Genomic DNA, 18,280 nt, shown 5'->3' on the forward strand with positions numbered 1-18,280 from the left:
GATGAAACTTGTCTTGATCAGCTAATCATGGAGAACAGTCGACTGGAAGAAAAGCTCAGAATCTCCAACTCGGAATGTGATAGAGCATCTCATGAGATCAAGAGGCTCAATCACAAGCTGGAAGAAACAGTCAAGGACTGCATGATTAAGTCACCCATGATGAGCAACTTTCCATCAAAAGGCCTTGTTGAAAGCATTGGAGGAAAGGTTGCAGCTGACAAAGGAAAGAATATCATGATCATTTCAAAGGACGATACTTCTGAAATCACAACATCAGAAGAATCAAGAGATCATGATATGGATGAAGTTCGCAAACGAAAACTGATGGCAAGATCAAATGTTCCACCTCCACGGAGCTACAGACGAGCAAAGGAGGCCCCCAACCAGATCACCCTACTGAGAAGACTGGAAAGCAGATTTCAGTTAAAGATGGGGAAGGAACATCAGGAATCAAGAAGAATCTTCCTCACCAGACCAGGGGGAAGAACGGCCACATCAGTCAGAGACTAAAACCAGTTCAGTTCCAGAAGGAACAACATCCATGGAGACAAAACAATGATGAGTCCAGACGAGCCAAGCGACATCCAGGACGACAAGCAACTGGACATCATACGACTCATGTTCCACGACATCAATCAAGTCTCCATCAGTCTGGAAAGACTCGAGTATCTCAAGGAAGATACTTCACCAAGCAAAGAAGACCTCAACCACTCATCAGACAGAACTCCTACAAGAGTGAGGCCTTCAAAAGAAAATCTCAACAGAAGAATGCTAGTGTGCCAACTGAAGCACCAACAACTTCAGTCAGACGATCAGCAAAGTGCAAGAGATCAGCCAGACCAATTCTGAAGCAGATATGGGTTCCAAAGGGAACTCGAGCTAACATCGAAGGACCCAAATCTTGATTGGGTACCTAAAGTAACTCTTCCTTGCAGGTCAAAATCTAGAAACACAAAAAGAAGGAAGAAGTTAAGGCTTCAATCAGAAAATCGTATCTGGATAGCGGCTGCTCGAAGTACATGACGGGCTACAAAGAATATCTATCTCAGTATGTTGAGAAAGATGGATCCAAAGTTGCATTCGAAGACAACTCAATCGGAGAAACAAAAGGCTATGGTGTGCTCAACATGGGTAACGCCAGTATCAGTAATGTTAGCTTTGTTTCTGGTCTTAAACATAATCTGTTGTCTGTGAGTCAATTTTGTGACAGCGGTTTCACAGTGAAGATAAAAAATGAGGAATTCACTGTTAGAAATAATCAAAAGAAGGTGGTTCTGAAAGGTTTCAGACAAGGAAGTCTCTACGTCATTTCATGGGAAGACAGCCCACTAGAAACTTGCCTCATCAGCAAAAGCAGCTCGGAGCTCAACTGGCTGTGGCACAGGAGACTCAACCATCTCAACTTCAAGACGATCAACAAGCTTGCTAAACATCAACTGGTAGAAGGTCTACCTTCTATTGTGTTCCAGAAAAAGCAAGAATGTGAAGCATGTCAGAGAGGAAAACAGACGCGAATATCATTCAAGTCAAAGTCAGGACACTCATCTGGAAGAATTCTTCAACTACTTCACATGGATCTGTTTGGCCCAATCTCTCCAAGAAGCTACATTGGTAGAAAGTACACCATAGTTGTTGTGGATGATTATTCACGATATACTTGGGTTATCTTTCTCTTCAAAAAGAAAGAGACACTGGAGGAACTGCCAAAGCTGCAGAGAAGACTGAGCGTGGAAAAGGAAGTCAACATCATCAGCATCAGATCAGATCGTGGGACTGAGTTCCTCAATACTGTCATTCGTGAGTATTGCGATGAACAAGGAATCAGTCATCAAACTTCTGCAGCAAGAACTCCTCAATAGAATGGAGTTGCAGAAAGAAGAAACAGGTCTTTAAAGAAAGCAACAAGGACGATGCTAGCCGAATAAAAACTCCCCTTGAAGTTTTGGGCCGAAGCAGTCAACAACGCATGCTACACGCAGAATCGCTCCTTCCTCACTCAAAGACATGGAAAAACTCCATACGAGCTATGGAAGAACAGGAAGCCTTCAATTGCCTATTTCCATGCTTTCGGTTCTAGGTGTTTCATCCACAACAATGAAAAGAAGAGGTTAAACACATTTGATAGTATGGCTGATACATGAGTCTTTCTTGGATACTCTGGAACAGAACGTTCGAGCAAAGCCTATCGAGTGTTTAATTCGCAAACTCTTGGTGTTGAAGAAACACCTCATGTGGTCTTTGATGAGTCTACAGATGATTTCAGGGAACAGGAAACTGAAAGGTGTGTCCAGAATACGGAAGGTTCCAAAGTTGAAATCCACAACACCGAGCCCGCTACTGTCTTGGTGTGGGGACCAGGAAAAGATGAAGATACTGAGAAGCTTCAGTATCAAAAGATCAACCAAAGGTCTGAAGTTCAGACTGGAGCCAACGCAGATGGCATCAGTCAAGGGGGAATTCCAGTTGCTGAAGATCGAGTTGAACATGTCGAAGCAGCACCAGCTCAACTCACCCCTGCCCAGAAGGTGCTCAACACTTCAGAACCATTCTGACTGAAGAAGCCCCACCATCTCCAAAAGAAATCAAGAAGTATCGAAGATGGTTTGAACTCCACTCAAAGGAGAACATCATTGGAGAACCATCAGATGGCGTCAAGACTCGAAGATTAATGTGCAACCTCGTCTTTGACATCAATCAGAACTGCATCAACGAAGATAAGATTTTCAGCTGTTTCTTATCATCTACAGAGCCCAAGGATGTTGAAGAAGCTCTGAAGTCCACTCAATGGGTCATCGCAATGCAAGAAGAACTCAATGAATTCAACCGAAATTCAGTTTGGGAGCTTGTGGATCGACAAGACGATGCAAAGGTGATTGGTTTGAAATGGATTTTCAAAAACAAGAAAGACGAAGAAGGAAACGTTCTGAGAAACAAAGCAAGGCTTATAGCAAAAGGATACAGTCAAGAAGAAGGAATCGACTACGACGAAATGTTCGCTCCAGTTGCCAGATTGGAAGCAGTCAGACTCTTCTTAGCCTTTGCAGCTCACAAAGGTTTCAAGGTACACCAAATGGATGTGAAGTGTGCATTTCTCAATGGAGTGCTCACCGATGAAGTCTATATGGAACAACCTCCAAGCTTTGAGGTTGCTGGACCAGAAAAGGTGTACAAGCTGAAGAAAGCGCTCTATGGCTTGAAGCAAGCTCCAAGAGTGTGGTATGATACTCACTTGGAGTATCTTGTTGAACAAGGCTTCAAGAAAGGATCTGTGGACAGAACTTCGTTCACTCTCAAAGAATGAGAATATCTCTTACTTGTTCAGATTTATGTCGATGACATAATTTTCGGATCCAAATCCGAACGCATGTGCAAAAAGTTTGCTGACATCATGACCAACAAGTTCCAAATGTCCATGATGGGAGAAATGAATTTCTTTCTCGGATTGCAAGTCAAGCAGACCAGCGAAGGAATACTGATCAGTCAGTCCAAGTATGCCAAGGAACTGATAGCCAAGTTCGGTATTCAGCACATGAAATCAGTCAAGATCCCAATGAACACAAACTGGAAAGTTGATCCAGGCTCAGAAGGAAAATTTGTCTCTTCGATGAAGTACAGAGAAATCATTGGATCATTGCTGTATTTGACTGCGAGCAGACCAGACATCGCATTTGCAGTCGGGGTATGTGCAAGATATCAGTCAGATCCAAAGGAAGCTCGTTTGGATGCAGCAAAGCGAATTTTACGATATCTCAAAGGCACACCCAACTTAGGATTGTGGTACCCAGCAGACGACAACTTCAAGCTCACCGGATATTCAGACTCAGATTTTGCTGGATGCAAAATTGATCGCAAATCAACCTCCGGAACCTGTCAATTCCTAGGCAACAAGCTCATCTCATGGTTTTCAAAGAAGCAGACTTCAGTCGCCACCTCCACAACTGAAGCTGAATATGTTGCTGTCGGAAGCTGCTGCTCACAACTCCTGTGGTTAGTCCAACAGTTGAAGGACTATGGGATAGACGAAAAGGAAGTCCCAATCTATTGCGACAGCTCCAGTGCTATTGCAATCTCCCATAATCCAGTTCATCACACCAGAGTCAATCATATTGCTATTCGACATCACTTCATCTGTGATCACGTCGAAAAGAAGAATATCTCTGTGGAATGGATTCCAACTGCTGTTCAGAGAGCGGACTTGCTGACCAAAGCTCTTCCAGAAGAAAGGTTCAACGATCTATGTGGAAGGATCGGCCTCATCAACCCTGAAGAGTGATGCTGTGTTTGAATATTTTCTCAAACAGTCATGATGACGGGTGGTCTTCCAGCTGCTGTTCTACAACCACTGACGTGGAAAGCAATGAAGTCAAGCGCTCATCTGAAGAAAAGCAATCCTGATGATTCAACCAGGATCAAATGGTATCGACTGGCTACAATGATCAGTCGATCAGTAAGTATTTTTAAAACTTACTATTTAAAATCAGTTATTTCAGTTAAGAGCCTTGAGTTGAAATTTAAAATCTTTCTCTAACTGATCAGTTTCTTTCAAAAACTTTTAACTGATTGTTGGAAAATGGAATATCCGAGAAGGACAAGTGTTTTAAAAAGGAAAATCTGTTTTGATTGAACTTGTCAAAATCTTCTCTACAAATCTTTCCAACCTGTTGCCTCTGTGATAAAATTTCTTGAGAACCTCATTGACATGACATAATGTAATGATACCTCTCACCTTTTTTAAAGCTTCAGTCCCCTGCAGTGACGGCGGACGTGAAAATTTTCTTCGAAAACATTTTTAGGCACAGTCTTCGAAAAACTTTTCATCTTCTTACTTGGTACAAATTTTGTCTATTTATACCATGTTGTCTTCACTCTTTTTCTGCATCAACTAACAGCTATCCACAGCCTTCACTGTGAGAAAAAGTTTCAATCTTTCCAAAGTTGCAGAGAAATTTTGTTCCGACTAAAGGAGAAATCTATGACTGCAAAGTCATGGAGTGGGAGAATGACGCTCACATACTTGGTCTTCATCGGACCCTTCCACTGGATCTCAACGTCTCTCCGACGTCAAAGTTTGCTCTACCCTCACTTGTATCCAGCGAAGCGAGTGTCTTCCATCCTCATGCCCGGACCATATGGCTTGAAGTACCTGTCTCAAGCAGACGGACTTCACCTGTTCTTCAGGCAAGCTTCTCATATTTTTGTGAAGCTTCCATGTGGTGCAACAACAATGAGCAGGAGCTCGTTGTCAACCGGTGCAATATCGACAGTGCTAGTCCTCACGACTACCACTGATTCGATTTTTCATCCGCACCTTCTCTTTTCTCTATGTATGACGAGGCGCGTTTTGATCTAATTTTTTTTCATCAACGGCTCGCCATGCATTTCCTTCGTTTCTCCTCCCCACCTCTCGCACTCCTCTAATTCTTCCCTCCTCGTCTGTCTTCTTGCTCTCCGGATCGTATGTATAGCTGCATCTCATGATTATCTCTAAGATGCTATGCATATTTTCTTTTCCTTCACTTTGCTCTTCTTCATCTCTCCGTCTCCATCACTTGTCCGTCTTCCTCTCTCATCTCTCTACCTCTCCACTGACGTCTTCTTCCTTCTGCATCTCTGGACTCACCCTATTATCGAATCTTCTCAAGAGCTTCTGAGACTAGGAGTTGGGTACCGTCTGATCATAGCTTCCATCATCAGCTCTCTTTTTGATGTTGCCAAAAAGGGGGAAAGTCAGAAGTTAGAGAGAAACCTTCCCTAAGGTTGCTCATGTCCCTTCTTTCTTGACTGAAGATGAGACAACAAAGGATCACCAGAAGTTGTAAGGACGAGGTTCCAGATAAGACCTCAACTCAACGGAAAACAAGTGAGAGTGAAACAAGCTTAGGAACATGAAGACACGAAGACAGAAGATGAAGATCAAGAAGTTCAAAGGCGCAGCCAAGCAGACTGCTGGAGTCCATGGGTTTCCCATGTTGTTTTTGTTTTTCTTTTTACTCCAATGTAAGTCTCGCTCTGTACCCCGACTGATGGCTTATCAGTCCTTTATTAATGAAAAGAACTTCTTTTTTATCTCAACCTGAAGACAATGACTCTTTGTCCATGCTCTGATTATGTTTTTCTGTCTTCTCCTGTTCTGTTTTAGAACTATTTCGTTCTTAACTCTAAGTACAAGTTTTTAGGTTCTATTGTTAAGGGGGAACTGTCTTCACCCCAGTTTTAGAACTTGTGTTGTGAGTTCAGTCTTTTTGTTGTCTAGAACTGCTGTATGGTTTTGGCATCATCAAAAAGGCGGAAATTGTTGGGAACCTTGTGGAATATCCTATTCCTTGCTTTGATGATACCAAAATCCATAGGTCTTAATTGTAATAGACTAGAACAGTTTTGAACTCAAGTGTTAGAGTTCGTTTCTAGTTTAGTATGCGGTTCTGAAGGCTGAAGACTGAAGGACGAAGGACTGAAGACTGAAGATACCAACTGAAGTATCAGTTTGGAACTGATTACTTAATGTGTGTTGCGGACTGATACTAAAGTCAAGTATCAGTTGAACATTCTTCCTCGGACTGATCTTCCAACGTTCAAAGGAAGCTACGTACTCACAAAAGTACAGCCGCATTAAATGCAGAGATCTCAGGATCTTATCTCTGTAGAGGTCATTCCTATTTGGTGGTTACTTTATCAGAGACGTCACATCTCCTGTCCCTCAAGAGAGCCGTTTCCACCAGACAATGAACCTCGAAGATTGAAGCCTCAGCCCAAATTCGAATTTCTCTCCAACGGAAAAAATATTGAGGACGTTCTACGCCAACGGATCTATTCAAGAGTTCTCCTACAAATAGCGCTCGAGGATCACTTCAACCTTCACCGATTCAACGACATAAGCTGAAGCTCTGCCAAAATCGCTACTCAGCCTAAAGCCTAACCTCCCCAAAGCTTGAATCGAAGAAGAGAATTCCAAAGCCAAAATCAGTCACTGCTGATTACATACATTTTATTAGACCTTAGGCAAACCTCTGTTTACCAAGAAGCCAAGGTCAAAACTTGCTACAAAGAACTTGTTCTTTGCAGTATAGTTGGCACTCGTTCAAACCTTCTTTCCAAAAGAAAGATTTGAGTGTTTTGTGTGATTCGGAGTTCAGAAAGGTTCTCTGACTCTGAGAGTCTTAGCGCGGGTTGTGCTAAGCAAGAAAAATCCGACACGAGTGAAGTGTGGGTACTGAAGAAGGGTTTTCTTCAGTGGTACGATTGTGTGCACACGGTTTGGTTTGCAGTGCACCTGTTAAGCACTTGCGGAGTGGATTGTTGGTCTGATCAACCGACCGTGGATGTAGGAAAGAGTTTTTCCGAACCACGTAAAAGTCTTTGTGTTGTTTACAGCTTTCAGTTTTACTTTCCTACTTGTGTTGTTTCAATTGATAAACTGAATACTGTATAACTGCAAAGAGAAACCTAAGACCAACAACGTGCTCAATCGAGGCTATTGCGAAACTAAGTTTAATTTTTGCTGCATATGATATCAGTCTGACTGATCTATCTTTTGATAGTTAGGAAGAGTGTTATCATCTCTATTTTAGCAAACTCGACTGAAGCCCATAAGTGCATCAGTTAAGTTCCAGCAACTTAACTGATAACTCCTTACTGAAGAGCTTTCAGTATCAGTCGTCAATCCTGTTTGGTCAAAACTGTTTTCAGTCAACAGGCGTCACTGTTTGCATGAAAAGTTTCGTTTAGATCTCTATCTTGAGATCCCTCACTTTGAGGAAAAGAAAAATAGCTCATAGGTGTATTCCCCCCTATACACCTATTCGAGACCCCCGGGACCTTACAATACATATTTTATAAATTTAAACAAATTCAAGAAATTAGTTGGTATTATTATATGGGTTTGGGACGAGAATAAATATTAATATCATCATATATATAATAAAAAATTGGAATACTTCTATGTTATTCATGTCTTGTATCCATGGATTTTATGCAGCAAATGCCTCAGTAATCTCGATCTGTACTTGCAAAAAAATCTCTGTGGTATAGATATGACATGCGTGATGCTCTATGAGTGCATGTGTCTTCAATTTGGGAGTAGTTGTCTGGTCAGTCATGCACAGTCGTTTGTAGGAATGCCTTTGAGCCTGCATGGAGTTTTCGTAGTGAATGTAGAAAGCAACCAAGTTAGAATTCTGATTCAAGTACTTACTGAAGAAATTATTCTCACTTTTCGACATTGACGTCGTTCTAAATAGACCACTCGAAAATATGTTGGAATCTAATACATGCACTTGGAGAACATATGTGAAAACTGTGAATGGTCTCCTAGACCATATTCATTTATGACCTTTGACCATTTCTTCTCAAACTCACTGGGTTCGTCGGATTCTGACCAAGCCACTTTATATAAGTTGCTCGTCAATTCGGCATTATCTCACAACGAAATTGGAACCTTCGTCATTATGTGCCACATGCAGAATCTGTGTCTTGTGTCCAGCATTACGTTTTCACCGATAATTTTCAATGCGGGATCTTGATCAGTTATCAACATACTAGAAGTGTGGCCCATGCAGCCCACAAATTATTTGAGTATCCAAGAGTATGAACTCACATCCTCCCTAGTTAGTAACCCAGCTGCAAATGTGATGTAACCTCCATGGTTGACCTTCCTAGTAAAAGGTGCAAATATCATGTTGTACCTACGAGATATAAAATATACAATATTATAACATTAAGTGGGGTTCATGCGCAATAATGAGATTCATGTAATAAATAATATGTTGTTTCTTTCATGGGGTTGCAACACGTACCGGTTCGTTGTGTAGGTGACATCAAACGAAACGGCATCTCCAAAAATGTTGTAGTTATGTATCGTAGTGGTATCGCTTTAAAATATGCTCTTCACTTTTTGACAGTCATCAAGCAGGCATTCACTCTTGAACCCATCGTAAAGTTCACGCTTTGTGATTAACCTGTCCAACAACAATTGTGCATCGGACCCATTGGGGTAACAATTTATTTCACATGACAAGTTTTTGAAGTCATTGCTTGTGCATCCAACATCTTCATAGCTACCAACCAACTTTTTAAATACTCTCGATGCTCGCATTGGACCAATATTAGCTTTAACACATTTTAACATAATCATGTGATGTGAAGAATCAATATTTCGATTGAATTTCATCAAATGTCAACAATCTGGAGATACTAATTTGTGATTATAAGCTTCGTCGAAATTGCTAACCATGTATTCACTAATATTATGTATTCTCATAATAATACGTGCTCTACAACCGTTCCTTGTAGATGGCTTACGTCGCCTTTTAACATTCTTCGACTATGTTTCTGATGTCTCATCATTGGTATCGGGATTAATGATTTGGCACAGACAAAGTACTGATATACTATCTGACGATGTTTCCCCTTTTTGGCAGTACATTTACGGACATCGAATCCAGACGAATATCCTTACAGTGACTAGAAGTCAAATGCACCTTCTATAGAATTGAATGCTTGACCTACATATGTGATGTGTGTGATTTAGTTGTCTAGATTATGTTTTTTATCGTGTGGTTTTTCTTTGATATTACCCAAGTTTGTGGTGTTTTGGAGCAGGAATTGTGTGAATGGAGAATGAAGATGGCAGATGCCGGGAGATGATGAAAGTCGAGATTTTTGATGAAGTTTTAGCTTAAATTTGGAGATGTATGAAAACTGGGCTTCGATTTATTTATTTTGGATGTCTTAGCCTTGAAACTTTTTTTTATTTTCGACTTGGCAGCCTATGTGTGGAGGTTGGCGGCATTGTTTTGATTAGGGATATAAGCCCCTTGTTTTGGAGACTCCTAATTGCCGCCACAGTAGAGAGAGATTAGGAGGGCTTATATATATATATATATAGGGGTGGGCTACCGTGAGAGCACATCTTAAAATAAGAAATAAGATCAATTTTTAATGTATGAATTTTATTTAGAACACATATGAATTCGCTGTATAAAGGTATGAATTGTGAAAAATAATTTTTTGCTACCTTTGGGATTCGAACTCAAGACCATAAATCCATCCAACAGGATTACGAATCATCCATAGATCTTGATGATCTAAGGGCTGAAAATGATTCTTATTTTATATCTTAAGAAATGCTCTTATTTTAGCCCTTCCCTATATATATATATATATATGTTAGTTTTAGTTTTTGAGAGAGTGTCGGCTAAGTTATTTATTAGATTAGGGATTGATTAGTTTTAAGTTTCCATTTTTATTTTAATTGCTAAAACATTAGGAATTAGTTTTTGACTTTCGTTTTGAAGAATTGGCAGAAGACGTCATTCTCGATTTCAATTTGAAGATTGGTTTGCCTTTTAATTTAATTTATTTCGTTAATTTCGTTTTTGCTTATTTCAGGTTCATCTTTATTTATTTAATTGTTCTTAATTTAATTATGAATAGCTAAATTCTTAATTCGGCAAGAATAATGAAGTATTGATTTAATAATCTGTGAGACCTAATTGGTTTTAAAATTGGTTCCTATTGATTTCGATTAATTCCTTCTGTTTAAGGATAATTCCGATTTTTTTAAGCCTGATCAACTTAGATTAAATTGGATTACAGTCAATTGGTTCCTCCAATCCGTAATTATTGGAATAGGGATGATTAATGATAAAGCTACCGTGTTCATAGTAGGAATAAATTGGTGGATTAATTATTACTAGCTTATCTAGGATAATTGATCTAAACTGGGTTCTTTCATCTTAATGCTATTAGAATATTAAATCTAGGTCTGACATCTCCAGCTAGATTATATTTTAATAAGGGAAATAAGCAGGTCTGGCGTCTCCAGTTGTTTATCGATACTATAAGTAAGAATTGGGGTACGTCCGTTGCGTTTCACGGTATTCTATAACTGGTTGGTTGATAGGGATTAATTAATCTTTGCGTCGATGATCAGAGTCATTAAATTAATATGGATTTATTCGAGCCGAGTTACATTTTCCTTGATTTATTATAGTGTGATTTTCGTTGATTTATTTATTTTCTTAGTAAATTAATTTTTCTATCACTTTAAGGCGTGGTGGCTACACCAAAAATTAGATCTTTAGGAATTTGATTGTAATTACCCGTTCTCTGTGGTTCGACCCTACTTGCTACTATACTCATTTAATTCTTGGTAAGATTGCAAGAATTATTTGGTGGAATACGATGTCCATCAAATTGGCGCCGTTGCCGGGGAGCGGTGTTAATTGATTTTTTTTCCTATTGATTTATTTTCATTGTTTTTATTTGTTTTCTTTTGTTGTTTATGAGCAGGATTTAAAAAAAAATCAGTTTGAGAAAAGAGATAAGGCGAGGAAGTTGCGAAAACTGTCAGAATCGAAAACTTATTCTGTTTGCCAAAGAGAACCGTTTCTCAAAGCTAAACTTAGTGCCTCCACTGTTGAAGAGGACCTGTTTGCCCAAACGGATCCTGACTCAGAGGCAGAAACAGAAATCAAAGAGGGTCCTGAATCTATTTTCATGACTGTGATTGATCTTTTAGTTGATGATTTTGTTGAGAATTTCAGGGAAGAGGAGCTCGAGCAAGTTATTTCCAGTGTGCTGAATGATGAGGATGTCAAAACAGAGGAGAATGACGCTATTCAAGAGATTATCATGCAGTTGTACTCCATGGACGAAATTCCAATTCGGCACCTATCGAGCAGGATGCCCAAATCGACCAGCACAGAATCGATTTTGCCATCTGTTGTTGTAACAGTCCGGCTCCAGAGTTGACGGCTGTCCCCACAGACCAACACGAGTCTTTTCTAGCGTGTTTTGTCCTCACTCGTACGCTCCCTGAGAAACTTCCCAGGGGGTCACCCATCCCGAAATTGCTCCAAGCCAAGCACGTTTAACCTTGGAGTTTCTTTCGTATAGGCACCAAAAAAGAAGATGCATCTTGTTGATATGAGTAACACCTATCAAATAACTTAAGTTCTCCTCGAATATGCAGTCCCATACCTGCATATTCTTGGAATCCCTCTCGTTCGGGTATGTTTTGGTTCATCCCTGCGCCCCTCCGCTTGGAAGTCTTAACTGGAGCCGCTCCTTGTTCGTGCCTCTTTTGCACCGGCGATCACTCCGTACTTCGTCCCCGGGCGTCACAGGCCCACCAACTTCCGCTTGGTTCGTCCCCGAACCACACCGTACTGGGAGAGGTTCGGCTCTGATACCACCGTTGCTGTCCTCTTCGGTGTAGACGGGCTCGATGCCTCATCGCGCTACTGTTGTTATAGTCAGATTCCAGTGAGGCAGCAAGGGATCGCCGCCGTCATTCCCTCGGCTCGACTGAACAGGTACATCGATCTAGTCCCACTTCCTTTTCTTCTGCTCAAGTTCACTTCTCAAATCTACGTTGAGTCTTGGTTCTCTATACTATATGTGCAACAGATTAATGGCGTTGTGGTGTTGCTACTGTGTTAGCCTTTGATTTCTAGATTACAGTGGAAATTATAGACGCATAGGACATTCTACATGACATGGGTAATCTATATTATTGATACGTGATTTTGCTAAGTCCATTACGCATATACGTCTCAATTCTATATTCTGACTTAACAAATAGAAGCATGCTCTGTTGGTGTAAAACATGGACTGAATAACTGAGATTAGCAATTAATTACCTTGTGTGTTTTGGGCTTGGTTGGCAGCTGTGCTAATGAATTCAGGAGTGAATAAACTGAAACATAATTGTGGATTTTGCTTAACCATTTCAGGCTGAACTCAAGAAGAAAATGGAGAAGTTTAAGTTGAGCTTAACTCTTGGGGTCCAGATTGCAGCTGAAATAAACTCTCTATGATTTTTGGTGCATAAAGGAAGAAGGGAGAATCGTAGTTGGTGATTTAAAGGGTGGAGTTTTTGGCTGATTAGGTGGACTTCCATGTGAGACTTTGAAAAGTGGAGTATGCATAGAGTGCGGCTGAAAGACCTCCTAGTTGTACCTTAGCATGGCTTCAAATACTAAATTGTGGCTTTTGCAGGATAAAGAGCATGGCCTTAGCAGAGTTAAAGAAAAGGAGCTGATATGCGTGTACTATGCATATTTTATTTCTTGATTTTGTATACTATGTTGATAGTGTAGGAGACCCTAGAGAGTGGAAAGAATAATGATGATTGTAAAGTAAATAGAATTGAGGTGACTAATAAAAAAAAAATCATCTGGCTTGATTAATATTAATTAATCAAGTATTTGTAAAACTAATATTGGGTTCTACTAAATAACGACGCTTCGTTATAACTCTCTACGAATTAAATATCTAATTTAACTACTTCTTATAATTCGGAATTAGATCACGACTTCCAAGTAAATAATAGAAATAATATTTCTATCGCATATAAATTAATAACTTGACTTTGCTAAGTCAGTTATTAAACTGGATAATAAATTATTGAATGCTTCAATAATTCAATTGCGATCATATCACGCAATGGCATCAAATTCAGATTTATGAGCTGTAACACCCCGTACTTTTCCTCATGTTGTGAGATAGTGTCTTAACACTAATAAGAGTACCGAGATGTCGAAATACGAGACTATTTTTTTTTTTATGAGTAGATAAGACGGATTGTCTTTTAAATAGAGATACGAGTGAATAAACCGATGATGGAATTAGAGTGATGAGATTTGAGAAATGAGTTGAGATAGAGATGCTGATTGATATCGAGTTGAGATTTTATTTTATTTCCAACTACCGGGAATAGAGTTACCAGATACTGAATTGTTAGAGATTGACTGTCCTATTAAGAAAAATAGGAATACTGAGTTGGAAATAGAGTCGAGGAAGAAAGAGTGAGAAACCTTGATATATAGAGTCGGTCAGAGAGACGTCTAGCTTATTTGAGCCTGCCGACTATTGTGATGTGATGTTATGTGAATTTACGTGACTGAGTGATTATGTGATTTTGTGACGTGTGTCATTATGACCGAGTTATTATGATTTTTATTGAGACCTTAGCATTTGGAATTTTGTTTAAGTTTCCAAAGCAAGTATGGTTTATTTTTATCGAGAAATCGAATGATGCCGGTTTATGAAAATTTTTCCGAGCATAATATTTTTTTTAAAAAATTATTTTTCTTCCTACGAAGAGGAATATTATATATATGTGAGTGCACTAATATGAGTGCTATAATTATTATTTTGGTCACATGAATATTTATGATGTGGTATTTTATTAATGAGTGACATTACCATAGTTTGTGATTTTATTTGATCACCTTTTACACACTTTATTTTAATCACCCATACCATATGTTATATGCCTAAATTTTGCTAAGTATAGAATTGAGAGAGTAGAGAATTGAGAGTATGAGATGGAGAGTGTAGAGATTAGAGAGAGATTAGAGTGAGAGAGAGATCATCCATTAATTACTAAATATTCCCTAAGATTTACAAATCTCTTTAAAGATACACAAGATCATCCAAATCAAATACAATCTTGCAAAAGTTTCCTCTCTCTTCTCCACCCCATTTTCGATCACTCTCTCTCTCCCCTTCATCTCTCTACTTTCCTCCATTGTTAGCCATAGATGAGACCTCCGAAGCTCTACCAAAGTATGCAAAACACATAAATCACTACTTAAATCCTCCATAAACACTTCCATCTCCTTAAATTCAAGAGAATCCTTAAAGTTTGGTTTCAAGAATAGTGAGAGAAAATTTGGATAATTGGTGAAAACTTGGGTAAGTGATCTCCATGTTCATAGATATAATTTGTATGAGTTTGTATATGAGTTATTTGAAGGATTGGAGCAAGAAATCACCCCCTTCCTTCTTCTTCTAATTTTCGAAAATTTGGGTATCTTACCCTTCAAAAATTTTTCTTCTTCTTTCCTTGAATTGAGGTGAGAAAAGTGATCTATGTGATGTTTGGTGGTGATTAGCTTGTGTTTTGAAAAGCTATGCTTTGTGATGTAAAAATTTGGTTGAGTTAGTTTACCCCAATTTGGGAATTTTTGACTTGATGATCAAGGTGATGAATTGATGATGAAAATGAGTTTATGAGGTGTATATGATGATGATTGATGGAGTAAATTGAGTATATGATGTCAATTGGAGTTTTGATGTGAGTTAGTTTACTAGAATTAGGGATATGTATATATATGCCCTTATTTGTGAATTGATGGTTTTGATGTGAGATTAAATGACAAAAATTGATAGATATATGATGAGATTAAAGATCCATGTGAGTTTATAAAATTTCTTAGAGTTTAGTTTAATAAAAATTAGGATCTTCTTGTCTATGTGTCTATTAGGTGATCTAACTTAAGATATGTGTAATTGAGCATGATAGTAGTGTTTTAATATGTTTGATTAAGTCTAATGTAAGCTAAGTAAAATTTGGACTTAGTTTAGTTTGAAAGAGTTTTTGAGTTCTCATATGATGTGGGGTTAACGAATGATAAAATGAGGTCAAATTGATTTATGATCATTTTGTGAAGTTGTCATGCTTTTGTTGAGAATTTTATGATGATATATGAGTTTTTCACTAGAGTTAGTTTACATGATAAAAAGGGAAATATATGTGTAAAATGAGTTACATGATGTATGAGGTCAATAATGAATGATTGAGAAATTTTGAGCATGAGATTGAAAAGAGAATTTGTTTGATACGTTGAAGAAACGTTTTCCTTGAGATTTGAGTGGATGATGAAAGAAAAGAGTCAAGATTGAGTATTATGAGTATTTTGATGTATTTGAATGTTTTTAAGTGCTTTAAGTGCTTAAAATGAGTTTTGATGTGGTTGCTTTGTATAAATGTTAATTTGAGCATTTAAGAGTTGGGAATGAATTTTTGGTGATTTTTCGTAGGCTACTGACCTACTGTGATCGACGGGTTGTCGATGTCTAATGGCTTTGAAAATTTTACAGCATGTCCCTACATGAGTCTTGAGCATACCGGTAAAATTTCAAGTCATTTGGACTTGATTTACTATTTTTATAAAATGCAAAACCAAATCTGCACTTTTCTGCCGGGAATTTCAGAGAACGGGGGACAAAGTCATTCATTTCAGTGACTTCCTGTGCGATATAGCTTTCCAAATTTTTATGGTATCAACCTTACTGTATGGGCTAGATATCCACCAAATTTGAGCTCATTTTGACAACGTTTACTATTTTAAAAAAATCAATGTTTCCGACTGCTCAAAACTGCCGAATATGGTAGGCTGTAGTAAAACAGTCATATCTCCCAAACCACTTGGAGTTTCTGACTCTACTTTTTTTTAAATGAAACTAGACTCAAATACCTTTCTTTTGGTATGAGTCTGGAGTCCAGAGGATGTCGGAGTCAGAACGTGTTAAAGTTTGAAGTCGAGTCTGTGTAAAAACAGAACATGTCTTGATGATGTTTGATAGTATTTTCTTATGTGCCTTATGTGTTTATGTTGCCTAAGTGTTTGAATGAGATTAGACGAGTCTTATATGAGAGATGAATCGAGACTTAGAATCATGATTTTCTTGAAACCTATCCTTGGACTTAAGGTTTTGAAATGAGTGAAGAGTTTATGTAGAGTCGGTTAAGGAGATAGAATATAATATAGAGCCTGAGTTGAGGCATGAGTTTTTGTCGTTGAGTTCTAATCGAGATTCATTTTCTGACATGAACCTTCGATGATGACGATGATCCCTGAAGACACGAGCAGAGCAAGGAAGTAAGTAACTCCACTTCGACGGGAGTTTTTGAGTAAGGTCTTCAGGTGGGCAATATTTTGAGTACACAAATATTATCCGAGCTTTCTAAAATGATTTAATGATATAATGATGTTATGAGATTAACAAATGCTTTGAGATAAATGATGTTTGAGAACTGTTTGACTTGCCAATTTTTGATGTTGAGCTTGTGTGTTACCCTCTACTGATGAGACGAATTCGGTCCTGCCACAAGCAGGATTTTGTGCACAGAGGTGACTGTGAGCCGTCTTCGGGTCGGCCGGTCACGGTACTTGAGAGGGAGGCCTACTTCTCAGTACCTTTGATGATGAGTAGTGGATGTGGTACATACATGATGAATGTTTAAACTGCGCAGTTACTTATTTATGATGTTGATTATGAAAACTGCATGCACAGATTCATTGATGCTAACTTATTTCTGTGTATTGCTGAGATGTGGCAAGCTTCAAACTTATAGCTCTAAGAGCGCCTTTCTTGTTTTTCGGCGTTTGCCCACTGAGTATTATATACTCACGCCCTGCATATATTTCTAAATGTGCAGGCTAAGCAAGGAGTGAGATTGGTCTGGTGCTGGTGGGGGATCGTTAGATGACGTATTTGCTTTATCGTATTTCCTTTTTATCGATAAAGTCTCGATGTGAAGTTACCTTGTATATGAATCAAGTAATATACTCACGGTTATGTGTCTCCATACATGTAACTGGTTCACCTTTTGCTGCGATACTCTGCATATTATGTTTCCTTATGAAAAATAAGCTATACCTGTTTTGTTTTTGTTCGTGAAATTCCTGATAATTAAAAAGTTATAACGACGTTGACGATTTTACCCTTGGGTTCAATTAATAATATTTTCCTTAGCATGTTTTGATGTGAGCTTCCGCTTGATGTTCGACCTATTCTTCTTATCTTTTATTCTTTAAAAATAGTCGTATCGATACTCGTACCCCACTATCACTAGTGTCGGGATTTCGGGCTGCGACATTTTCCACCTTGACCACCGAGCATTTCTCTGCTCTGGTCTCCGAGTCAACTTATGTTTGTTTGATGTGATATGTTATGTGAAGTTGTATGCTTGTGCATGCCTATGTGCTTGGTTGCTGAGTAAGGTCCGAGTTGAGAGTTAAATTGAGAATAAGACGTGGGAATCCTTAGAAGTCGAGTATGCCTAGGGATTTAGTTATACTGGGTAAATAGACGTTGAGTGAGAAGTTATTATTGAGACGAGATTGATTTTTAGTAATGAGTTCTAACTAAGGTTGTTTTATCACATGAACTTTCGTGATGATGTTGATGATTCATGAAGACCAGAGCGAGACGAAGAAGTAAGTCACCTGTTCCTATCCGAATTTAAGCGAAGGACTCCAGGTGGGCAATATTTTGAGTATACGTTTATCGTATGAGCTTTCTAAAATGATGATTGATGATGATGTTATGAGTTTATCAAATGATTTGAGATAAATGATGTTTATGAATTGTTTGACTTGCCAATTTTTGATGATGAGTTTGTATGTTACCCTCTACTGATGAGACGAATTCGGATCCTACCACAAGCGGGGTTGTGTACACAGAGGTGACTGTGAGCCGTCTTCGG

General features: G+C 38.7%; 1 long non-coding RNA gene across 1 annotated transcript; it reads left to right on the forward strand.

Annotated features, from left to right (window-relative positions):
• Positions 1-14,329: 14,329 nt before the first annotated feature.
• On the forward strand, positions 14,330-17,624 carry LOC131016314 (uncharacterized). The gene is made up of 3 exons (XR_009098916.1): positions 14,330-14,700; positions 16,652-16,715; positions 17,231-17,624. It is a non-coding gene; the product is annotated as an uncharacterized LOC131016314 (long non-coding RNA).
• Positions 17,625-18,280: the final 656 nt, after the last annotated feature.

The sequence above is a fragment of the Salvia miltiorrhiza genome, chromosome 1 (assembly GCF_028751815.1).
Source record: "Salvia miltiorrhiza cultivar Shanhuang (shh) chromosome 1, IMPLAD_Smil_shh, whole genome shotgun sequence".
In the NCBI taxonomy this organism is placed as follows: Eukaryota; Viridiplantae; Streptophyta; class Magnoliopsida; order Lamiales; family Lamiaceae; genus Salvia; species Salvia miltiorrhiza.